Raw genomic sequence first — 26472 nt, 5'->3', positions numbered from 1 at the left:
GGTACTGCAGGAGAGAGAGTTGATAGCGCTTCACTGAAAAGGGTAATATTTTTTTTAATGTGGCATTTTGTTTCAAGTATTTAGTATTTTAGGCTTTCCCTGTTGTCACTGAACTTGTTCTCCAGCTAATGTTCCCATGAACTTTGCTGATGTCCAGTTTACTACGTAGAAATAGCCAATTGAGAAAAGCATATCTGTACTTCGTAAAATGCCCATCTTGTATCATTTCTTTTAGAGAGCAGACATTTCCTTTTCCCATAAGGTCTAAAGATCTGTGAGTTGACATAATTCTGCACAAATCACTGCGGTAGTGTAACTTAGACTGTCCAAATTCCCCCTGGACTGTGGCCTCTGTAACTGTGCCATCACTCACTTAACTTCACCTCATCTTTAAATAAGTTTAACCAGAAGGGACTTGTTCAACTCACCACTCTTGAGTAACGTGAATTATTTATATGATCTTCATATGTGTTAGTTAAGCTCTATACAGTAAGCCTAAGTGTAACTGTTTATTCTGTTCATCCATAAGTGTGTTACTCCAAGCTTTGAACTCAGGCTAACCACAACAAAAATCTTTCTTTTTTGCTGTTCTTTGATGGAAATCAACATCATTTTTTTCATGTTGTACAATGGCAGCACTGTTGTCTCAGACTGGCACATTACCACGGGAATGCATAGAGACATTTCGTGTGTTCCGTGCTGTGTGTTGCCACTCTCCAGACCACCTCCCCTAGTGCTTCACAGAACTGAACATACAGGAAGCAATGTGCTACCATGTTGTATGGCATAAACATGCCACTGCAATGGCTGCTGGGGATGTGATGGTTGCAACTGTCCTTTGTTATTGATTCTCTGCTTTGTCTAAGGAGTATTAAGTGCTCTTTTTGAAGGAGTACTAAGCACTGCCCAACATTATTTCTCTACAACTGTAAAACACCTCTGTAAAAAATGGAACCAAACAAATGCACTGTTTGAAATGTAGTACTAAAATACATTCTCCAAAAAAGACCAAGTAGTGAAAACTGCATTTTAAGTGCAATAAGGAAAGTGCTATAGGTTTGTAGATGATGCTAGAGAACTCATCATTGTGCATTCAGAGGCAATATTTTAGGTTTATAATCATAAAACAGTTGCATTAATACTCATTTGAAATCTTTACAACGGGATGTGAGCAATTATTTTTCTAAAATACACCAAAAGCTTTGTTTTTTCTTTAGCACATACAATATACCTCTGCTTTCCATTTGAAATTTGTCCAGAACAGCAGTGTTTATACTTGTCCTGTTAGAAGTAGTGCCAGAGGGACCTCAAATGCTTGAGTTCTGCTCCATTCTTCTTTGGTTGGTTTTCTTCAAACATAAGCTCTTTTAACACCTCTGTAGGTCATAGGATGAAGAGAGTCCACCAAATCAAACATTTTACCTCTTCCAGTGTGAAGTGTGCTCAGGTTAGAACTTGCTTAATTTATGAGCTGTGAGGCAGCCATGAAGCTGTAAGGGTATGCATGTTGTCAGAGCTGGTTTAATTTTTCAGAAATAAGAGGATTTTCTTCATTTTGTTTTGTTTTGTTTCATTTTTGCTTGTTTATTTGTTTCAGAACTAGGGGCATTTTATTCTGTTTTTTGTTTGTTTTACCAGCGCTAAGAAAATATTATTTTTCCTCCCTCCTGTTTTCTCTGGATTGCTTGTACCTCTTCATATACACTGGGTTTCCTCCTTGGCAAAGAAAGTTACACATTTTCCACAGTTTTCTGCTCTTCTGATCTGGAACATGTTGTTGTGTGCTGCTAAGAACACCCAGCTTTGGAGGTTCTGCAAAAGACAAGGTATGTCATGCATTCCTTTTGGTGGTTTACTTCTGAAGGTCCCTTAAAACCAGTTCAAAACTCTCCCAAATTATAACAGGACAGGTTCGTGTCAACTTTCAGTCAATAAGGCTTTGTTGTGCCTCATGTATTTTACTGGTATCTTATGATACAATGGAGTAGAAGAGAAGCAGACTATAGTCATTTTAATCTCTAACTATCTTTCTTTCAAATGAAAGTTGTGAAGTGATTGATTGAAAGGAGGGGATGTGAATAAGGTACTGCTAAAGGAAACACTCTACACTGAGGAGCTCAGATGAGAAGTTCCCTGAGCTCTGCCTCTATTTCCCATTTTTCAGATGCTTTGGGATTTGATACCGGGCCAAAAGCCAGTGTGTTTTGAATGGTGGCTTTCCACTGTCCATAAAACTAATGGTGTATTGCAGGAAGTTTGGATCCAATTGGATCTCCTAACTTTTCAGGCTCTGGCAGTAATTAAGAGTATTACTTGAAATTTTAAATGCAGCATGGTAATTATTTATCGTTAACAGAATGTATGTTTTAGTTTCTAGAGGGTCTTTTTAGAAATAATCAGAATGATACTGCAGTTTAAGGAACATGTTAATATTTTTCTTGGCTAAGCTTTTTAAACAAATGTTATCATAGGTAGTGACTGTTGGTTGGCTACACCATTGCCAGGTCTGGGTCTAAAACATAAAATTAGAAGGGTCACATTAAGGAGTGATCCTAAATTGAGCTATTGAAGTTGACATTGTTCTTGCACAGATCTAAAAGTGTTGGGATTTTATTGCTTAAAAAGAAATTAGTTGCTGAAAGTACTCAAGTGATAACAGATCAGCCTAACTGTGCTCCTCAAGACTCAGTTCTACAGCCTACAGCTTAGAGTCAAGAGTGGGAAACAGAGCAAAAACATCCTCCTTACTTTTCGTATCTGGGTCATCTTAATTGATCCCAGCAGACTTAACCATTGCTGGGCTACCTCAATCAACCCACCTACATCGTCACCTGGAGGAACCTGCCTCTTTCCTAGCAGCTGAGGCAATACCTCTGGGGAAGAAAAGGTTTCCTCTGCTGCTCCAGGGCAGATTTTTTACCTCTTCACTGCCATATACATTGCTGGGGCATTTACCATCAGGAACAAATGACAAACCAAGACTTGCACCTCCCATACTACCACGTGCTATTTTATAGTCCTAGAACGGAAGTTGTGTACTCTACAGCTGGAACACATACTTTCAATAGCTATACATTTAATTGGTCTTCTTACTACTTCATGCATTTAGCTTAGTCCTTAATGTCTTTCTGAAAAATTTGTCCAGCAAGAGCATTAGCTACAAGGCCTTTAAGATACACTTGATTTTAAAATAAAGACAGCTGGTCTAAACCTGTGCTAAAACACATAAATATCACTCTTGACCTGAATAGTAAATGTTGAGGTTAGAAAAATGTTTTCTTGGCTACTCTAGAGCTTATTATGTATTTCTAGGTAAATAGAATACTGCAAACAATCCTAAAGTTGTTTAATAAATACAGCCTTTTTGGCAACATTTTAGCTGAATCTCTAAATTGAGAAAGCATTGAAATCTCTTTTAGAAAGATCACTGATTTACTGTTTTTACTTTCAGGTCTGGATGTGCTTTTAATGGTGTCTTGCATGTCACATATTGTCCACTTTCCACTATAACCAGTGCTACTCTTTTTATAGATTTTGTTTTTATATCAATGTTTCAGGCGTTTCCTGTTGTATAGAAGAACACATCTATACAAGCTGTCCAAGTGGCCTGTACAGTTCAAGGGAGCGTACTGGCCAGCAGTACAGGTTTAGTGCATCCATACACAATGTTAAGGGTGTGCATTCTTCTGCTTCCCACAGCTGCACAGCTCACATGTGAGTCATTTACAGTCCTAGTTAAGATGAAAAAAGTCTTAATATTGTTCTTATCAGTTACACTGATGCTAAGAACAGGCCTTGAGATTTCTCAGAGGGAGGTACCCATGTTTGTGTTGTTTTTGCCTCCAGATAAGCTTCAGCATTTTTGTGTAGATAAGCTTTAACTTCTTTGTGTTTTTGAAGTCTATGTAGTATACTGAGCTTGGTTTTATACTGCTGCAGTTCAGCCAGCATTCCTGTTGAAAAGATGAAAGGCAGAAACAATCACAGCTCTTGAGTCATCATAGCTTTTAAGCAGGATGTAGCCAGCTTCTTGCTTCACCAGGATGATGCTCAGAGTCAGTAAAAGATTCAAGGAGAACTGCACAGTGGAAGCCTATCCCAAGCACAGAAGGCACTGTGAAGCTTACTGCCTGCCACACTTAGCGTATGAGTGGTTACTGAAACTGAAAACTGAAACCATTCCTTGTCTGACGAATTGACCCCCTGGAAAACAGTGAATTCTGACTGCATTAGAAAGCCAAGAACTGATTGCATATGACAAATCTCTTAAAAGTAAAATAAACAGTGAAATACAATTGGAGATTTGGTGGAGAATTCTAAATTAAGTGAAACGAAGGCTTGTAGCTGCTAAGACTTAACAATTCAACCTCATTTCCCTGAAAAGAAAATAATGGTCAAAAAAATTAAATTGGTAGCAAAAGTAAAGTAGTGGAAGATGATTATTTGTGGAAACCATACATTTAAGACCTGAACTTAAGAAAGGAAATAGAAGATTCACTTGAGACTTACTGTTCAGTAGCAGACCTGCTCTATTGCATCAACAGGTACAGTTGGTTTAGTTTTTTGTCATAACAAATTATGGTTGTTAGGCTGACTTAGAGGGAGCATTGTAGATGGTGGTCTGTTCTAGCAAATGTCATCAGAACCTGTTTATGGTTATAAAATCTCTATAGCTCAGTGAGGAAAAAAAAAAAAAATGAGGTTAGTTCAAAGCCTTTAAGGAATGATGTTCACAGTAACACAGTAACAACAAGCTCTTCTTGCTTGCTAGTTCTCTTCCAGTGTCCACCAATGCTGTAGTTCCTTGAAGCTCTTCGTTCAAGCTATATCCACACTAATAAGAGCCAACCTGCAAATAGTGTACAAAGACTGCTTGCCCTACTTCATTTATGAGCAGTTAACTTAGAAAGATTCTATATTTTATTCCAGATTTAACTTTCCAAAAGATTTTAAATTTTTCCTTCTTTTACATATGTTTAAAATATCCTTCTAGAAACTATCTGGTACTGCTGATATTTCATTCTACTGAGCTATTGTTTTCATTTTGACTTGTCTTTTCCTTTCTTTTGAAATAAGACTTAGACTAAATACCAAAATTCGTTCACTGCATATAATGGCTGAGTGCACTAAAATATAAAAACCTTGATTTAAGTATTTTTGTATTCAAAGATCATAGGCAAGTGTTCATTTGAAGGTTCAGTGGCATTTTGAAATGAGAACATCATATATAAAGATGTCAGAGATGGAGCCTCCCACAGTGAGGTTGAAAGCAAAAGAAGAACAGAATGAATAGAAGAGTTTCTAGGTTCCAAGGAATTTTAACATCTCATTACTTTAGATTACTCTACGTATAATTTTCAAATATTTTGTATTATAGACTTTGAATGTATTGGTTAAAATTACTTCATGCCTGACATCAATTTAGTCTTATTCATTATCTCCCTTAAAGAAAACCTTAAAAATAGCTGGTTTCAGTAAGTGAGCAATTTTCTAATAGATGTAAATTCTTCAACATTTCCAGAGAGATCTTGCTGTAAATGAAAACAGAAAGAGTAGGAAGTAGCCATCCCTCAGCCTTCCTTCAGCAATCTCAATATTTAAGTTACTTTATCAAACAACAATGAATATGATATTATTATTTGGCATAGTCAGTGCTTTGATTGGTGTTCCTATGTCTTTGGTAATCTAATACACTGTGTGATACAGCTGTGGTCATCTGAAGTGGTACTGCATTTTGAGCACAGGTGCACAAATCTCTGTATTCACTCTAGCTCAGTCACTCCAGTAGTGACACAGAGGCTACCAGTGACATCATCAGTCACGTCTCTTCTTAAATCTGTGACAGTCTCCACCCCTTACTTCTGTGGCACTGCTCTAATCTGGCAGTAAACAAATGAGATGTCAAAATAATGTCTTCTGCATTTTCTCTCTTAACTCAAGTTTTTAGAATCACCTTAGAATATATATCACAGGCTTTGTACCCTCCTCAGAGTTTCAAGATGAAAATATTTGTGTTCTTTAAAAATTAGAATGTAATTTCCAAGTCTTCTAGAAATCTAAATGAAGGAAATATGTTCCAAAATCTAAAATCATAGAGCCAGTTTTCATATAGTCACATATCCACAACACCTATTGAAAATACCAAATGTATAAACATATGTATTTATTTAAGACAAACACATCTGTCATTTACTATGAAACACTTTTTGTATTTGAAAGAGCTTATAAAATAATTAATTGGATTCACATCTGCATCCCTTCTGACATTGGAATTAAATATTCCAGTTGTTCTGTATTTGGGCTTGTTTCCTATTACTTGAGAGAAATGTTGTGTTCTGGATACATCAAAACACCACTCCATATCCATTGCAAGGGACTGACTGATGCTGAATGGAGGAGCAAAAAGGAGGAACAAGGAAGGATGCTGTAAAAGACAGAACTACCTTCTACTTTCTTTCATGTCTGCGGGGAAAAAAAGTGAGATGATATCCTGGGAAAGATATCAGACAGATTTTACTTCTGTTAATGTGATGAAGCACTGGAGGAAACTCCTTAGGAATTATTTACATCATCTTGTCCCAAGGAGACTTTACAAACAGGTTCAATAGTGTCTGTCTTAGTGAGTAATAGAGGTGCGATTCTTCCACAGTGCAGATGGTTGGATAGGGAGGAGGTTGTTAGAAATAATGGTCCTTTTGACACAGTGAGAAATTCGGTGTGTGGTGATAGATGAGACATTTTGAGAGTCGATATTAATCAGTCAGTTCACAAATATTTGGGAAGCCTTGCTCTGGAAGGTCCCTTCAACTCACCATTTTTGCCAAGTTTTGATACTTGCCTGGGCTGCATGGCAGCCCACCAGTGTGCCAGGCCTGAGCATGCGCACCAGTGAATGCAGAGACTGGAGAGACGGGAATGTGAAGAAAACAGCTGAGGGAAGAAAAGTAACAAACTATTTAAAAAGAAACTTACTGAAAAAATCTGACAGCAAGGGGAAAGAAATTCAGAAGCAAAGGAAAGAGAGAAATACAGTCTGAAAAAGTGAGAATGGACTGAAATTGCTTGTGAGCAGTTAAACCTCAGAGAGTCCCACAAGAAGCCATGCCTTGGCACCTGAGAGCTGAGATAGTAGCTCACAGCAGCACCAACCTAAGGTAAGAATGCAACCTTTCCAAAGCAGTAATGTTACAAAACCTTCTCCCGTATTGTACAGCACTTTATTCCTCACCCTCTTCTACCAGCTTCTGATCAGTTTTGCTTGCTTATTATAGGCAGAGTTGCCAGTTCTTGCAATTTAATCGTGAACTTTTGAGGTACCTGGTGCTTTATTTAAAGCCTCGGCTCCTGCAAATGGAAAAGGATTTATTATTTTTTTTTTTTTTAATTAGAACTAAACTTTCTGATTGTCATGATTGTGTAGGAAATCTTGAAAGTGTGATCCCAAAAATATATCTTAAGATGTATTCCCTCAACATTGAGAAGTCATCATGAGAGCATAAAGAACCCAGGCTGAGAATTTCTTTTTTCTCATATTTTTTGTTGTCTTTTTTTTTTCTTCTAAGTTTTGTAGTTATTGTGCTAATGTTCAGGATTTTGTAAAGTCCAGCTGATGATCTGTCAAAGTTTGGCATGGTGCATGTATAGAATTGAGGTTTTAATGATATTCTGACTATGACTTCCTGTTAGGAACTTCACCAGAAAAAAAAAAAAAGGAAAAAAAAAAAAAAAAGTATTTGACATTTGAAAATCTTTGGCTGATTTCAGAAATGGAAAACACACAGATTTGTGCAGGAGGGTGAAAATGAGTAACAGAATTATCAGCCTCAATTGTGTTTTAACAGTAATTCCCTTTATTCTCTCTTTTTGCTCAAACTTACCTTTGCCACCAGGCACAAGACTGAAAACGATTCCTGTTCAGAGCAGCCAGGAACACGATGTGGGTTTTCAGATTTCCTTTAAGCAGGTACTTTCCTGGTCCTTTTCCTTTTGAAGATAACTTTGAAAATCTTTACTAAAACCAATCAAGAAGGTTGAAAGCTTGCCTCAGATTTTTCTCCCCTACAGCTTATTCAGAATTATACAGCAGCCTCCCAGGATTGGGCTTTGGGGTCTGCAGGCTGCTCGAATCGAAGGCCAAATCCTCAGAGGTTTCAAGCAGCCTCAGCTTCAGATTTGGCTCCTTGTTAGCAGTGGCTCCCAGCAATGTCTGGAGCTCCTACAGGGATCAGGACTTAGTGGCTTTTTGCAGTTCCCAACAGGCATTTGTTTGGGGGGTGATGAATTTTTATACTGAAGTTTCCATTGCAGTAGGATTCTTTCAGCAAACCGCCTGCTCTGCAAGAGCTGGGATCCTTTATGTATTGCTGAATGTATGTATTTATGTATTTACATGCAGCCAGATGTTGCAAAGAATCAGCTAGATAGAGCAGCCTGATTCTGTTCTCTGTCTCAGTGTTACTCTTGATTCTCTTGCTTGGGAAGGGAAAGTTTTTTGGGAGCCCTGGCCCTGAAATGTTTCCCAGTTTCAAGCCCTCTCCCAGCAGTGAGCGCAGCTGACTCCGAGTGGTCGGCTGCCAGATCCTCAGATCCAGCACCCCTCCTCCCCCGCACCGTCCTTGTCACAATCACCTCTCGAAATGCTTTATTCATTACATTTTCATTGTCTTGAATTTATGCACTGCAGAAAGTGGGCTCCTAACATTATGAATGTTGCTTTCAGTCTGCTTGGCATGTCATTTTGCTGCCACAGACAGAAATTTCCCCTTCCCTCAGACATTTTCTGCTGGAAACTGGATTCCAGTTGCTGTTTTCTATTCCAAGCCATAGAAATATTCACCATTTCATATTCCTGCATATATTGAGTTCTATAAATGATTGCTAAAGAGAAAAAAATGCACTGTGACACAAAAAGCTCTGATGTCGAATTCTGATCACAACTGGAGGTATCTGGTGAGATCAATCATTATCCAATGTATGTAAGGGGGGTTGGTGAAGCAACATACTACTTGCTACGTAGAAGCTTCCATAAGCTACACCTACATATAGCTTGTGTGGGTGTAGGCAGCACCAGTAACTGAAATTGAAGTGTAATTAAAACCAAATTTCCTAAGAAAGCCTCTTTCTGAAAAATTATATCCCACTAATGCAAAATCAAAAGTATTCTGAATAGTAATGTAAATATACTGTGCATACTTAAGGATTTTGATGAACATTCCTCAAAGTTTTCTGAGCTTTGTCATTAACTGTGTTTTACAGATGAGAGCACAAAGCTGAAGTGAGCAGCCTGGGCTGGTGCTGCAGGTAAGTGTTAGAGCTCACTCAGTGGACTGTGGGCAGAACTCTTGGCTCCCTTGTGCTTACCTTAGAAGTCTTCAAACAGTAAAATGAAAGAGAAGGGGACATGAGAGGAAATGAAACCATATAAAGATAACTAGTCAGCCATCTCTTCCTTCTCAAAATCACAAAATAAAAGTTTCATTGAATCTCAACAAGCCCAGATGTCACCAATTAAGAGCAGAAGTAGGAACAGGCAATTCATGCCTTTTGTTGTTGTTGTTTTTAATATAGTTTTTCTATTGAAGCCATACACATCCATGTAGTGCAGATGAGATGAATATTGCACATTTCCAACTTTTAGTCTTTCTTTTGTGATAACACCTTGTTTGTGTTTGATAAACAAAAGCTTAAATGCAAATAAAATTCAGAATACCAAACAGCAACTCCCCAATGCTAAGAAACAGAGCAAGCCAGCAAATCCTATCCCATATCACCATTTCCATTAATAGTGCTGCACATAAAGCAATAAGCTGAGAAGAATTTCCACTCTTTTGCAACGATTCTTGACACTCTAGTGCTTTCCTCTTTTCAAAATACCAGGAGAGAATTAGGCCAGTTTCTGTGTGAAATGTTCATATGCCCATTTCATTTACCTCCTTGCAAATCTAAGTGCTGTGCTGTGTAAGTTAGAAAAGTGCAATATGCAGGGATTTTCAGCTGTCCACATTTGTCTGAACAGAGCCAGGTTTGAATGCGAAAAGCAACTTAAAATGTCACAATGTTGACTACAGTGGTGCATAATTTGTAGGATTGGGTCGTGGAGTGAAAACGGGATGCTTGATGTAGGTATGTAGGCTGCAGTGGGCACATGGGAAGGGAAAGTGCTCTGTGGGACTACAGAACCCCTGGGTACATGGAGTAACCTGGAACAGTCTGAGCTGAGCCAGCAGGGCTCTGAGGCACAGGTGGCAATGTGCAGCATTCCAGAGGAAAATGAATGTGGTTTGTGTATGTTTTTTCTGTTAAATCTGTCCCATCACATAGCAGAACCGTGAGGCTTTGAGCTGGGGAGAGTCAGTCCCTCTTCACAGCAGCAGCTTGAAACTCAAGTTGGAGCTAGTTTGTTGTAAAACTCAGGCTTCAAAACTCTGGTTATCTTACAGCAGCATAGATCCTATTGAGCTCCATTAGAGTAAATCATGTAAATCTGGTCTTGGAGTTTCTGGCATCCGAACATAATGAAACACACACACCACATGTGTGTGCTGGCATTGCACTTCCATTCACAGATTCTACCCCTGGCTTTATGGAAATGTTCATTCAGGTTCATCCCTCTTTAAAAATAAATAAAACCTGGGACCGATTATAGTTTTGCATCAAAGTCATGTGAAACTCATGAGTTTGTCACGAGTCCAGAGGAAACGTGGGAGTTTCTTGTTGAGATTTTCAGTTCACTTGAACTTGAAACTCAGAATGGAACTTGGGGGAGGAGTGAGTGAACACACACAGATCCAGAAGAAAGAATATATTCAAACAAAACCTCATGAAATGCAGCTCCCAGTGGCTTTGCAAGGAATCCTCACTCAAAAAATGAAAACAAGTCCAAGCACATTCCTCTCTCCTGAAAGCCTGACTTAATGCTACTGGAAATGTCTCTTTCCACTATGGGCAATGCCATTTGTTAAAAAAGGAATATGCTGGATATTTTGCTCAACAAATGTCCCTCTAACAACCTTGAAAACAGAGGGAAAACTGTGTTTTAATTAATTTATAAACAAAAGATTATTTCCTGCACTGCCAGCAAAACTCCTGTTTGCTGACAAGGTTCTGGCTTCAAACTTTATCAGCAAGTGGCAGGATGAGTCCTTTTATGTAAATGAACTCATTATTATTAATTTCTGCTGGTGCTGAACGATTTATGAACTGCTTTTCGAATATGGAAAAGTGGTCCATGAATTAGAGGGGAAAAAAAATGTTCAAAAAGTCCTGGGTCGATAAATAACTGTACTCATTCATGAATCCCTCCCGTGGTGTCTTTTATCTTCAGTAAGGAGGAGATCAAAATGATAAAATAGTAATGTGCCAACAAAAAAGAACTGAGTGGGCAGAGACTTGTAACACTGTCCTCTCCAGGCCCTAATGGGTAGGGGTGGGAGGCAGTACTGTCCTTCCTGGCAGGCAGCTACGTGTTACGACTCTGCTATGGTACAAATGTACTCTGAGCACAGTGGAGTCTCTTAGACACTGTAGCATATGCAACTGAATTTACATTGTGCCTTCTTTTTTTCCATATTTTTTTTCATCTGTATTTGATGGAATAAGGCTGAAACATCAAATATTGCAAGTACCAGGAGGGGACTGAGGCCACAGAGGTGTTGTTTTCTCCCTTAAGAAATTCACTGATGTGCAAGTGGTCCCTAAGAACAGACTCAAATTTATCACCAGTGTAATTTCATTAAAATTACAGGATTTGTGCCCATTATTCTTATTCCAGGACTCAATATTAGGGCAAGTCTATAAAAGTGAAGTAGTGATAGTGATAAAAATCTATTCTGCAATTAGTTTTCCTTTCTACAGTTTTGATGGAAGAAGGAACTACAACTGCTTGTTGTGTCTATTTGCTCTTAAATAGCATTGTTCATCCAAAAGATCTTCCAAATACGTGTCAGTTAAAGCTCACAACATCCTGGGAGGTATAAAGAACAGTAATAGCACAGGAGGAAAATGAAGCCAGGATAAATTTACACGCAAAGGTCCTGAAAAGAATTTGGCAGACACAGTAGTCAGTGTTGAAGAATTGATGACTTTTCCTCCTGCAACCAATAGCTAGAAGTATCTTCCAGCAGATGAAAATAAAATGATGGAATAGTAGCTGTTTCTTAAACACGTGCATAGTTCATATTAATGTGTTGTCAATTTTCTTTATTTTGTATTGCCACAGGATGAAATCTTACACTTCTGTGCCTAGCAATGAAGTTTTAATCACCTCAATATACATCGTTCCACAATATATATTTTTCTGTCTACCAAAGACATAATGGCTCCTCCTTTTATGGGAAACCAGGATTTAATCCAGTAAGTCTGTGAGAATCAATATTCTTGTGAAATGACACCATGTTGAAGTTATTTTATGTTATGTTGATGGTTAGCTAATTTTGTAATGGAGACGTTTCTTCTAGAAGCAGACATAGTATAATTTAGTGGTAAAAACGTCAATCACAAGAGGTTGAACACTTATGTCAGGGCAGGAAAAGGGCAGATTTATTGATGGAAATGTATCTATATACTCCTTGCAGCACTTTGACCTGAAATATCCATTTTGGTTATAATTTTGTTTTGTGAAAATGACATCAACTGTAATCACTAATGTAAAAATGACAGTGGAATGCTTTGTTCCACGGGCCTGATTTAAAAGTCTTGCTGCTGTTTGTTATAGTAACGGCTTTTCAATAGCAAGCAAATTAAGGCGCTCATTTAACTACTCCTTTTTTGTGTTTGTAGGATTTTGTAATAGATGACAACCTCAGGAAAAAAAAAAACAAAACACAAAAAACACAAAAAACAGTGTTCTTTTTTCTACTATTTAAGACTGTTTAAACAATAAATATATAGCATGTTTCATAATGACATTGAAGTAACCAAGAGAAGGAGGCATGGTGCTCTGGATAATGCTATATGTGGATGTATTCCTGTGTGGCTTTTCTTCCCAATGCCAGTTAACCACCCACCTAAAGCCATAAAAAACAGCAATAGGAATGGGTAGGAGAGGTTGGAGTAATGTAAGTACAGAGATTGAATAAGAATACGTGACAAGGAAGGAAACAAAGAAATAAAACAGTCCAAAGCAAAGGGAGCATAGGAACATCTCACTTGAGACCTCAACAAAAATACAAAGTCCTCATCGATTCGGTGATTCAATGAACTTTCATAGTGTTAGTCCAGATTTACAATGATGTAACTAAAAACAGAATGTGGTCTACTCTCAGCTTAAAGAATAGGAAAAAGTACATGAGGGACAATATGAATTTTATAGAGGATCTGCACTGTGATGTGAAGTACCAGTTAGTCTCTGTTTTCTTCTGCATTATCATTACCTATCATGACTGCCTGATTACTAAAGGCTTAACTGGTCTCCAGGCTAGTATTTGAAGTTTTCATTTTAGTGTAAGGTGAATCTTGCATGCTTGAAATTTTAATTTAGTATAAAAAAACTGATGGTTTGCCAGCTAGCACATGATCAAGCTTTCCTATTCTCTTCCCTTTTGTTTACACACTTTGTATGATAGCACATATAGCCAACCCCTCACTTTCCACCAACAATAGAGATGTACAAAATTCATTATCTGCCTCATAAATCTTTACTCTTGTGGTTTTGTTTTTGATTTTTTTTTTCAGGCCAATAAATGACAGAATCAGAGACCATCCAGTGTCCAGCTCCATGGCAAGTCACAGTGATTTCCCCACATAAATAGAGAGACCGCTTAGAGTCCAGGTAAATTGCAACTCTACAGAAGTTAAAAATGGGGATTTGGCCTATACCTTAAGGACATGATCCACAAAGTTGTTCCTTTTGAGTGATATTAAAGGCTTTCTATAAGCTTGATTTACTGGAAGCAGTCCTCAGATAGCTGAAAGCTGCTCACTGGGTAACGTAGGGCACCGCTCACCTTGTAATAGTATGGTAGCTCAATATGGCACTTGTATAATGGTGCATTGTTTGCATGCTATCAAGCGCAGCTGAACAGCTTGTCCAGAGGTTGGCCATCTCACATCTTCATGTGAATGGGAATAAGTTGCTCTGGAAGCAGCCACTCCTTCCAAAAGTTGAGAGCATTCATGACTGTAGTCATGGGCATGGTTTTACAAACTGAAGAAGACTCAAAATAGTACTGAGACTGAAATTTAGCTCACTTTCACGTTTTGCCAATCAGATCATGCACAGTTAGTGTATTCCTCTGGGAAATGCTGACTGGCAGCAATATTAGAAGAAAATCATTCTTAAAACAAGAAAAATGAAGCTATTGGGATTTTATTCTATATGTGTATATATATATTTAAAGTAGCATTTTCTTGTTTTTTCCTAAACCTAGACATTTCTGTTCTGCCCATTTGCATAGGTAATGTCTCTATTGTATTTATTCACGCTGCTCATAAAAAAGCACATCACAAAAGTGCCTGGAAAATAAAACTCCAATGAGAAGGGGACCCATCAAGTTTAAATGGAGGTTTATATTGCAGCATTATGAGACAGCGGCTTGCACATTTCCAAGTCCCATGGCAGAAAGTGAAACTCTGAACAATTAAAGCAGCACAGACATCCTGCCCTAAAGGACTGTAAGTATTTAAAAAAACAGCCATGACCTCTCTTTACTGGGCCTGTTTTCTATTTAATTTGCAGTCTTTATTAGCCAACAAAATCTTGGCTAGATCTTAGTCAAAGTGATGAATATACAAGTATTTTGATCTACTATTTGGGGCACTTCAAAGTATTCTTTACTTTATGATCATTTGTAATCAAGGTCAGAGCTCTGGCAGTAATTTAGATACCAATTTATATATTTGTAATATATAAATCATTTTGCAGTAGCCCATGTACTGTCCTTTCTATTTTCATTCAGGATGAGGTTGGAGTGGTCAGACTCTTAGAAAGTTACTCCTACACATATGTATAAGCAGCTCCATACTGAAGTTCCTGTATATAGTTTCCACAATGGCACACAAAAATGGTGTGTATATATATGGCAAACAAAAAAGAATTGTTTCCATTGATTTGTTTATTGAAACATGAGCTTGGCAGAGTAGCAATACAGTAATTAATATTATGGGGAAAAAAAGCCCTAAAACCTTTGAAGAGGAGTCTTTGTCACCTGTTAGTCTCACTTTTCCATATACTTTTGTAACACACTAAATGATTTCTGATCTGTCTGATACAAACCCTTTCAGAATAATTCTCCTTTTTAAGTACAGGGAATCTCTTCCCTGCCAGAAAGGTCTTACAAAACCAAAACCTCATGTGTGACCCCAGTATCACCACTATCACCTCAAGTTGTAGGCATGCATCTTTCTCAGTATGATATCTTTCTACATCTTCCTCTCTATATTTGTATGTAAATGGACAAACCTTCTGTTTCTTGTATCTGCAGCTCAGTCTTTCTACTAGCATGGCTCAGTCACTCCTGCAAACTACAGCAGTGAGCCTCAGTTCTTTGGCCCTGGTAGATGTGTACCTTGCCCACTCACTGACACTGCTGCAGGGGTGCATTTCTGAATTTAATGTTGTACCATCCTCCTCTTCCACTATGCACCTTTTGTTGTCTCCTTCCCTCGCCCTGCAGCTAAAAGCATCCTACAGATGTTTAAAGGCCCATCACAGGCTCTCCCCATCCTATCTGCTGCTGTCACATCCACTCTTACTGACAGATCCATGTGCATCCTCCATTCACTCCGGATCTCAGCACTCATTTCTTAAATTTTGAACCATGCTGTTTTCTTCTCTGCATCCACTGCTATAAAAATCAGCCAAGCTACTACAATTGCCCTTCTTCACATCCTCCCTTAAAACTCTCCTCTGCTGTGACACCTTAAAAAAATGATGGTGGTTAAGCAGCTGATGTGCTGTGACTGCATAGTGATCATAATTATCTCCAGTTACCTTGTCATTTCTGCCCCTCTCCCCATCTGTTTGCTGTCTCTTGTCTTTTGCTTAGATTAAAGACTCTTTGGGGTAGGGGCCATGCCTGTATTTCCTAGGTATTTGGATACCATCCCACAAAAGAATCTTGGGTCTGAGGCACTGCTGCAGTACACATAAATAAGAATTATTGTTTCTAAAGCAAAATCTTCTACCTTTTTTTTTCCTTTACTTTCTTTTTTTCTTTTTTCTTTTTCTATTTTTTTTTTCCCTATGCATAAATTATAGCCACATCCTGTAATCCATTTTTCAGGCTAAACAATTGACTTCAGTGGGAGTTGAGCCAGGGCAGAAGTTGGCCTATAGTCTTTATTCAAAACAAGCAACATAACACGTTGTTAATCACCTTAAATGGAATCGATCACGTTCAGTGATGCCATCCTACCTGCAGATAAATTAACTACCTTTCCAGAAACCTTATGACTTCTCTCGTCTACAGCAGACCAGGCTGCTTTTTAGATACCACTGCTCTGCCAGGGATAACAGGATTGCAGTGGCTCTCTGGCCACGTTGGTCATTTGGATGTAGGCAGAAGGGTGGTGAATAACTGGTTGCATACTGCCCTGTGTTAGCCCAGGCGGCCTCAAGGCACTGCTGCTTCTTGTTTTGAGCTTTTATCTCTCAATAGAGTAAGGTAGAGCAATCTTCTGGATGCTACAGTTTTTAATTTTATTCAGAGTTTTGTTTCTGACCTCCAGCACAGCTTTATCTGTATTGCAGCCATATCCCTAAGCTGCTCACCCAGATTCACCGAAGTCTTGGGGAAGCAATGGCTTTGGCCAAGAATGCAGCTCAGGGAGGATCTCAAGCTATTGGAGCATGTCTGCATCCTGACTGGTGGTGGGAGAGGTGCTCGTGCTCATAGAGGCCACTGTCTCCTGTGCAGTTGCTTGAGGAACGACAGCTGTGCGCTTCCTTCCTGTAACTTGGAAGAGCTGCAAAGAAAAGGAAAGCCAAAACAAACAAACAAACAAAAAACCCAACCATGTGCAAATAGAAAGAGTAAAATCTGCCAGATCCGAGCAGCCATTGTACAGCTGGACGTGAGCCATAAATCTGTGAAAGTCCCCTGTTCATGCAAAGAACAAAAAAAAATTGCTGCATCCCTCCCAACCCTTCCTTCCCCAGGTGAAATTTATCCTGCAGTGTGAGACAGACCAGAAAAAAGCACACACACTTTTCCCGGAGTTACGGTGTTTTATCAACTTTCTGATGAAAGTATGGTTTTTTCCCTTCTTCTTTCACAAAAAGTGGTGCTTCCTGACTTGTTGCTGTGTGAGGCAGGTCCCCAACACTCTCATTAATCCTGTCTTTATCTGCTTACTTTCTATGTAAATCATTATTACTTTAGCTGACTGTTAATCCCAAGTACACATTCACAGCTCAGGTTGCTCTCTACTTTTGCCACTGTTTCTGTCATTAGGTGCTGGTCTGTAAATGAGCTGTGCAGGTAGGGCTGAATGTTAAATATCCAGGTCTGTGAGATACAGAGAAAAACACAGGAATAATCAGAATGTCTTTGCTTTAGCCCACATGACAGCTATCAACTTTCAAGCACTAGGAAGAAACCTCCTGAAGCATTTTCTGTTTGCCGTCATCAGAAAACCAAAGTGCTGAATTAGAAGCACAGGTGATCCCAGTCTATGTGGTATATATGGTATGATATGTAATGAAACAGAAGAAAATTGCACATTCCTTCCTAGCCTTTTTCAAAGAGACACAGCATGTTTATTTAGAGAAAATCTTTTTTTCCTCAAGAGACATTGGAAATGTACAACTTTACTTCAAAGTCTTCGTTTATTGTGTTCTCAGTAACGTGCCTCTCTTCCCATATGTTTTGGGTCTTCTTTCAGTTCTTTCAGTGTTATTAGGAAAAAAAACATTATCTAAATATTTTGAGTGGAACACTGTAGTATATCTGAAAATTGTCTGTGCTTTCCTATCTGAGAAACGTCTGCAGTGTGAAGTAGATAAAACAAAACTTCACGTGTATTTTAGGTAATTGAGTGCCTAATTATACGAAAGTGATGTGAGAGAGAAACACCGAATCGGACCCAGAATTGTGACTAGAAAACAATAGTATTATTCTAATTAAAATCCATATAAAAACGTGTTATCCTGTGCTACCCAAATCCCTGACAGATTTTTATGGCTCAAATAATCACAGGATTTGCAGACTAAAGATTCAGTAAAAGTTTCATAGAGAAGGAAGATCCCTGATGAATTCTTATTGTTTTTTAATTCTGTGCCTCTACTATGACAGTGATAGCTTTTGGGGACTCTTGCTCACTTATGGGATGTGTGGGTCATTTGAAAGCTTGAATATTCATTATGAGATGAGCTGGAACTGGATGTGCAATATGTTTGGTTGAAAACTAAATTTTATGTAAATTCTACAGTGATGTTTTCTGGCTCAGTTAGAATCCATTCTACTGTTTATCTTTCTACTAATAATGCTCTCTTGGGCTTCTTTTTAAGCCTCTCTGTATACTTTTTTTTTTTCTTTTTTTCCCTCTTAAAATGAAAGATGAAGATCCAAAGAAAGCAATTTTTAAAGATAGAAATAGAAAAACAAGGTGAAAGGAATTAGCAATGCAATCTCTGCATATATTATCTGGAAATCGTCTGCAAAATTGCATCTTGAAGTTTTATTCCTAGGACATTAACCATTTCATGTTAGAATGGCATTGCTGCTCTGCTTCCCTATATTTTAAAAACCATTGGAACTGCTTTTGCTTTCTATTCCTGGATGTTTTTGTCATATTTATTAAAATATTCCTTCTCCAGAGTGGTAAATCCAGTTCTCTGGAAGAGATAAAATCTGTGGCATAGCTCTGAAATGAGAATTAACCTTGATTACTACAGTAATTTACTAATCAAAACTGGAGACCTGCTAATCAAGCCTGAATTACCAGCTGCTTGATTTTTATAGTGACATAACCAAAACTGAACATTTGGTAAACAAAAGCCTTATTTATGAGGGGGAAAAACTGGCATATGGCCATATTTATCTTAATATATTTATCAGTATATTGTATGTTTTCCTTATCTGCCAGCATGGGCATCTCCCTCCTTACTGAGCCCATCTACCTGACCCCAACAAGACGAGTGGTGAAATTCAGGTTACCCCAGAAGGGGTCAGAGTAGGGAACCCCATGTTTTAGGAGAGGTTTGGGAGCTACCTGTTGGTTTTGGCTCCAGGGAGGAGGCTGCTATATTGCAACTGTCCTGTGCTAAAGAGTTGGTTGAAAAGCACCTCGGAATAAAGGAGGTGGAAAACTCAGTACAGAATGGAGAGCTGCCAGGAAGCAGACAGCTGCAGGAGGAAATGGCAGAGAGCGTCCATGCAGTGCTGGTGTGCCAAGGCTGAGGTCAGCAGCCAGCCCAGGACAGGCAGCATGAAGTGGGGACATGGGGATGTGGTGGCAGTGTTGCTGAAGGCCCTGGGATGGAGCAGAGGTGTGAGTGCATCACCTGTATGGTGTGCCAGTTGTTACAGCCTGCCTGATGCACCTGGGATTTCTAAAGTATTTGGTTTCCGTAAGTACAACTCATTTCATGGTTCTAATCATTTATTTTTTCAGTCTGATTTCTCTTCATTTTTTTCACCTCCCAGATGGCATTCTGTATCCACTGACACAGAAGATAATTTCCCAGTATTTTCTTTAATGAACGACCTATTATGAACCAGCAAGAAAAACCCATACTGCATAATTCTTCCACAGATAAACTGGTAATTAATAGAAAGAGGACACAAAATGGGAGTACTTTTTGTTGCTTGTACCGTGCATGGTATTTCATTATGGTGGCTTGTGCAATAAAAAAGTGCTGTCCAAATGATACTTCCTTGGGTTATCGTGCTGTTAACAAAGTTAAGGAACAGAAACACAAAAACATTGTTTTCAGGATAATGTTTACAGCAGAAAATTCTCAGTCAGGTTCCCTTCCATACTCTGGATTTTACAACCTAATCAATTCTTAGCATAGAAAATACGTGCTAAAGCTACTGCTGCTTCCATTTTTTTTTTCATCAACTTAACAAGTCCCACTGTTTTCCCTTTAAGTATTGAGTATACTTGTGACTAACAGTAATGAAGCAGCATAAGGTTGAATTTAAAACACATTGTCTGGTTTACAGCATATTTAGACCTTGAGTAACGTGCATGTACTGGGTGTATAGACCCGACCCCCACAGCAAGCACAGCCTGGCCACAGGATGAAGCAACGAGAGCAGCCCACTCAGCTGCTTCAATCAACTGACGTTTCTTCTAAGTGGTTTTAAATATCCGGAAAATATGAGCAACTATAAGCTAAAACAGAGCACTGTTCCTAATATTGTGTTCTCTTGGCAGGAGGGATATCCAGATTTCAGGGCCGGATCCTGGAAGAACACTCTGGCAGCAATGACCTCTGACATTTGGAAGGCCAAAAGACAGTTCAGTAAGTGGCTTAGACAGAGTGAAGCAAGAAGGAATGTTCCACTCCACACTGGCATGGTGCTCTGCTTCATTCCGTTACACATCTCTGCTTCTCCATGAAGTCATGTCACTAAATCCAGAAAGCTTCCTTCAGAAATGCTCAGTATTGCATGTTTAGTGTAACTCTTACACCCTGTCAGGGCTTTCAAAGCACAACAAATTAATCTGGAAATTCAGATTGCTTCCGACAGTGCTGTTGCAGGGATACAGCAGGAGCTCTGCAGGGAGAAGGTGGGATGAAGGCACTGAGAAGGGATCATTGTACAGAGGGATGGATTGTCATGGAGGAAGACCAGAAAAAAGATAAAAAACAGCAACAAAAATGAGTAGTAAAGAAGGTGGAATTAAGAAACAGAAATGGTGAAGTGATACCATAATGCTCTGCTGGCTTAAAAGCAAGGAAAAATTATGAAAGCATTAATTTATTCATTTTCAGACAAATGAAAACAAAACAAGAACAACAAAAAAAAACCACGAAAACCCAAAAAACTAGTCCATAGAAAGAGAGAAAATAGAGCAGAAATTAGAACATGTGAAGAAAACAGGCAGCAAAGGAAGAGGAAATGAAGAGTGGTGAAACAAGTGTTGGAAGTAAAGGAGCGGGGGTGAAGAAGCAACACAAAGAGGTCTGATGCACAGGGCTTTTAGGTAAGTGAGTTTTATTTGTGTGTGTCATTTCCTACTTTTTATTGCATTTCTCTGGCAGCCATCCCACAGTTCCATAACCTATGGGTGGGTGGGAGGAGGTGGCTGAGAGGGCAAAATGGTAGTTTTTGGCAGAATATTGACATGACTTGAGTCAGGTCGTTACTTGTGGTTGTCATTAGACAAATAGTGAAACTGGGTTAATGGGACAGGTGAATGAATCCTATGGGATGGATGAGGCTCAGCTTTCAAAACCTGACTCATGCGGGAAGGGAGAGGCCCAAATGATTCAGAGCAGTGAAAGCGATGACGAGCGGTGGTTCCAGCACTGCAGGGCCCTAATTGGAACACAGTCCTCAACTATTAGTGCAGTGTGATCCTGAAACACAGCCATGTGGCAAAGCATGGACCCTGAATCTCCATCTTTTCTGGGTACCTCAGTTTGTTTTTGCCCTCTGTATGACTCTTTATGTGTTGCTGTTTTTGTTTTTTTTTCTTAATATACTTGTGTTTAATTTATCATGGAAAAATCTCTAAAACATAAGATGTCAAATAAAATGAGTTAAGATTTGTGCAGACTTTAGTGCATTACAGTAGCTGCCATCCTGAGTCAGGGAAACTATCCACACAGACCAGTGAGTACTGGGAGTGAGCAGGAAATAATGCCTAGGGAAAAAGACTGTGAGCTCTTATGTATTGCTCGCATAGAACAATCCTTCTCCCCCCCGTGAGCTTCAACCTCTCAGGAGCTGTATCTCAGGCACTTTGATTGGAGGCTATTCTTGATCATCATGTTTAGTAGCTAGTGATGGATTTTACTTTGCATGATTTCATGTAATCTCTTTTATGGTCCATTTACACTTTTGACCTCCACACCATCCTATGGCCATGAGCTCCATAATTTCATTATGCACTGTGGGGATGAAGTGCTTCTTTTGTTTGTATAAGACTGATGCCTGATCATTTAACTGAGGCTCCTAGTCCTTGTGTTGTGAGAGCCACTGAATAATTGCTCAGTATGTCAGTACGTCAGAAATAAGGTTTTTGAAATAAAAAACCTCTCTTGCATTTTTTAAGCTTTATGATCAGGCAAGGTCCCCCTCTTGTGATTATTAATTTTTTTTTTGTGAAAAAAGGAAAAATTCAGCATAGTCTTCAACAGTGGGTTTATAGGCTGATGAAATTGGAATTAACTACAGTAAAAGTAGTTTTATGGTGTTCATACTGTACTGTGCAGATATCTCCTGCGTGGTTCCCTTCTCATGTAACATCACAGAGCTATTGTCAGTTCCATGGGATATGGAATGGTCTATTTCTAATGTCATGATCTATGGCACAACTGTGAAATTATAATTACAGCAGTGGGAGGAAGGGGAATGGTCTGGCAAGTTAAATAACAAAGGACAAAATAGGACTTGGGTTTGAATGATACACCTGAGTGTGGGCGTAGAGCAGTATACTGTGGGGTAACCTAGGATGTGAATTTAGTATCTCAGAAACTTTGGTAATTGCCACATTCACGGGCCTACTGCCCAGTATCTCTTCCCTGGCATGTCAGTTATCTTGGATTTGCTGCTGGGTGAAAGCAAGTATATGGATGCCTGCAATGGGGCTGCTGCCCTGCAGCTTCTCTGTGGCTTGCTTTGACCCATAGTAATCTGCTCATATGCCTATGCTGGCCTGACTGGTGTTCGTCCCAGCAGCAAAGGGGCCAATAGCTGGATTGGCTTGTGTGGCACAGCATGGGACAAGTAGCCCCAGGACCAGCTCCTTTCCCCACCTGCTGTACTTCAGCCTGGGCAGAGAGTGCAGGAGAGGCTATGTGAGGCAGAGCCCCACTTTTCTTCTCTCTGCAATCAGCTCTTGCAGTTTCTCCCAGTTCTATTTTGTATCACTGATGCTTTACAAGGGAGACAAAGAACAGACCAGAGGATAAAATCACAGCTGCTCTGAAAAAGCACGGTGTGTGGCATTATTTGGAGCAGTGGCAGGAAGCTTAAAAAAAAAAGAGAGACTGACCCTAACCCAACAATCAAAATTAATGTAAGAGAATTAATGCAAGGCAAGGTATGGTGGAACAAAGGCTATTGGGGGGTCTCGTTTGTGTTCAATTACGACGATCAGTATTCAGCACATAAAAAGAAACAGCAGCATAATGGTTTGCGCTGTATTGTATGAAGAAACAGTAACTAACAAGTATCACAAAACATGTCACAAATCAATTGTATTGAAAATATATTAGGTTTCTTTAAAAAAAAAAAAACACAACAAAGATCAGAAAAGGAAGCGGCACAAGCAGGAAGAGACGGCACACAAAGATTTACTTCTGAGTGCTACAAAATATTGAACTAAAAATAACATTAAAGATGAAATTTGCAATGAATCTCAAGCTGCTAAATTCCCAAAGGCTGGGTCTGCCAAAGGCTCTGTTGGTTTCCTCTGTTCTTTTCTGTCTTTATTTAAATATTTTATACAGTTGTCTATGTTCATGTGTAGTGCGAACTGTCATTTATATTTCAGTCCACTCTAAAATGGATCTTAGACTATCTCAAGCTGTGCACTGCAGTGAGTGGTTTTGAACTGAGAGGTAAGTTGAAGTGGTAAGGACAAATGAAGACTGATATTTAATGTAGTTTTTGTGTACTTATATTTTGCTGTCATGTATTTTCCTTTAAAACTGATTTGTAATTTTATGGGTTTTGTGACATTAGGATAAGATGTGATGTGAGTATAGTTTCCATTTAGCAAATACATTGATGTATTTTTGAGTCAGAGTGGTTGACTGTGGGAATTCTGGCCTTCAGGTTTCGTGTTTAGCAACAACAACATGCAAGTTTAGATCTGCACTCTTTAATGCTCCTTTCTTTGGACTTACAGAGGCAAATGTTTTAAAGCAAGCCACTCAACCTTATTTCAGATCCACTTCTGTGAGAGGCCCACAAGATGCGAATATCCTCACGTCTCCATTGTCTTAAGAATGCAGAGCACACCTCAGCTAAGAAAACTGGGACTTGCCATGGAGGTGAGTCTGTTACCTTGGGACATATCCTCCCACCCATATTCTGATGCGGGGCAAAGTAAAGAGCCCTTTTCTCTCCCCTGCAAAGACAAATTGCAGCACTAATGGTGGCTTGAGCAAGGAGGAGGCTTCCTAATTGCTCCCCACAGGATGGAAGTCACCCAGCCCTGTGCAGGTGGACAGGGTGGTGGGACCTGCTGTGAAGCACACACAGAAAGTGTTCCCTGAAGGCGGTGCTGCCAAATCCCGGCCTGTAGGCAGTCCTGCTGCTGACATGTGGCACTGCCTGTGAGGTTAGGTAAGAGATGTAGAGCTGTACGAAGGTGGGATTCTGCGTTGTTTTTACATCAGGAAGAGCAGAACATGTAGTGTTGGCCTCCATTTTATCAGTTCTTGTGAAAAAGAGAATTTTTAAGAAATGATGTTGCTTTCTTGCTTCTGAACTGAGCAGTAAGTCATACAGAATAAAAATTTTAAATAATGGCTATTAGATTAGGAAGTCTAAGAAGCTTTTACTACTTGGACGCTTTGACTATTAAAGAATTGATAAATTGCCACTGAAATACAAGCAGCTCTGCAATATGATAGATCAAAGTTCATTTTTTCCCTAACGCGGAGTTAAGATGAACAGGCTTTCTTTTTGCCCATCTTCTTTGCAGATCAAAAACATTCCTTTCTTTTTATTTGAGTGATCAGTTTACTAGAAGAGTCCAATATATGTGTTGTGACTGTAGTAAAATTCTTATTCACAAGCCTTTAAGTAGTAATACAGCATGTTGGTTGGCATTATGCAAACCTCAGTACATCTCAGAACCACTGTCCAAAGTATATAGCATGTCTCTTCCACATGATACTGATACAAAGGTAATTAATTATATTTCATAAAGCAACATTTCTTAAAGCATTCTGACCACGTTATTTCAATAAAAAACTCCTTTAAATAGCGCTTCTGCACTGAAATAGCACAAAGACTTCAGAATATTGTGTTTTAGTGGACTGTATTCCATAGAAAGTATTTAAGTGACTAAAATGTAAATCTTGGGAAGATGCTTTAAACCTACGGCTTTTTAGAAACACATTAATTGCATCTCAGTTTATTTTTGTTCAGACATTTTTGTGTATTAAATACCTGCTATTATTTTGTTAGCAAGTCTCAATCCGCTCTGTGATAATTCATATCTTCTAAAGTATGTAATGAATATGCAATGTTAAACACTTTTAAGCGCAGGAATTATGATGACATCCTTCAGAAAATATTCTAAATGTGTGATTTCCAGCCCACTAACCCACAAATAAGTTGTGTACAGGCTCCCGTTGAGAACGAGCTCCCGTGGATCATTGGGTAAACACTGTCTACCCAGTGTAGCTGGGGGAGAGAGAGACATTTCCATTTTAAAATCAGTTCTGTAAAGAAAATCTTTATGTGGGTGTCTGCACATAAAGTGCTGCTGATCCTAGGTCAGACACTGTGTGTACAGACTGTCACCACAGCCTTTGTTCAAAGAGGAGGAAAATCCCACAGGTGGCCCTGTGAGAGGCTCAGCCTAGCAGAATGCTTTGCAATCTGATCCAGCTGAACACTTAAGTGTGCACTTAGTGTTAAGCTTAAGGGACAGTGTCTGCTTTGCTAAATGATCCAGGATCAAACGTGTGTATTCCTGAAGGAGGTATATAATGTGTGAAAATAAATTGTATGGAAAAGCATGTACAGGTAGCTAGATAGGTAATTAGGGAAGCCGATGATTTCAGTTCAAGGAACACTTTCATTTACAGTATTTTGTTTCACATTAATCCCTCAGCAGTCTACCACAGTTTATATCTGGCCATGAAATTTTTATCTATATAGTGTCTTTCTTTGAAACTTAGAGATTTACAGTCTCTCAGCCTGATTTATCTCATCTTGATGCTGATGACAAAAATCCCAGTTTTGCTTTTGAAGGGTATGATTGACTAGTTAACATTTATTTCAGCCTTGGAGAAGGACATCTTGCTTATTTTATAGATAAAGTACACCAAAATAAGATGAAGAGACTTTATCAATGTTGCTTGGTAAGTTAGGGGCCCAAATACATAGAACTAAGGATTCCTTCCCCTCTCTCCATTGCTTTATGCTCTTTTGATAACACGTGTTTGTATTTCCATAGCAATATTATTCTGGCCCATGTTAATGCAATAGTTTTGAAATATGCTTTTCATGTGATGTGTGAAAACATGAAATCTATAGATATGCAGCATACATGGGTAGAAGAATTCATATTACAATGTGTAGCTACAAGCATAATAAATGGAAATTGATGAAAAGGGAATCTTTCTGCTGCTAGGATTTTGAAGAATTAGACAAATGTGCATAGCTCAAATAAGGC

General features: G+C 38.9%; 1 protein-coding gene across 7 annotated transcripts in view; it reads left to right on the top strand.

Annotated features, from left to right (window-relative positions):
* Positions 1–26472, top strand: part of TSHZ3 (teashirt zinc finger homeobox 3) — a 214436-nt gene that overhangs the window by 106510 nt on the left and 81454 nt on the right. For 4 of the 7 annotated variants that reach the window (XM_085551083.1, XM_085551084.1, XM_085551081.1 and 1 more), the window contains exons 1-11: positions 6497–7154; positions 7890–7963; positions 9256–9300; positions 12218–12351; positions 13672–13768; positions 14394–14610; positions 19584–19700; positions 20320–20407; positions 20882–21093; positions 23611–23677; positions 23968–24112. The gene's annotated coding sequence lies outside the window, so the exon portion shown is untranslated. Of the gene's footprint in view, positions 1–1638; positions 1827–3451; positions 7155–7889; positions 7964–9255; positions 9301–12217; positions 12352–13671; positions 13769–14393; positions 14611–19583; positions 19701–20319; positions 20408–20881; positions 21094–23610; positions 23678–23967; positions 24113–26472 lie in introns of those variants that run through there. The other 3 variants (XM_085551086.1, XM_085551087.1, XR_014947527.1) reach the window with 2 other exon arrangements.

This window comes from Coturnix japonica, chromosome 6 (assembly GCF_054131305.1).
Source record: "Coturnix japonica strain WE chromosome 6, WE-NBRP24, whole genome shotgun sequence".
NCBI classification, from domain to species: Eukaryota; Metazoa; Chordata; class Aves; order Galliformes; family Phasianidae; genus Coturnix; species Coturnix japonica.
Note: the sequence above shows the minus strand (reverse complement) of the source record. Positions and strands in the feature narration are given on the sequence as shown.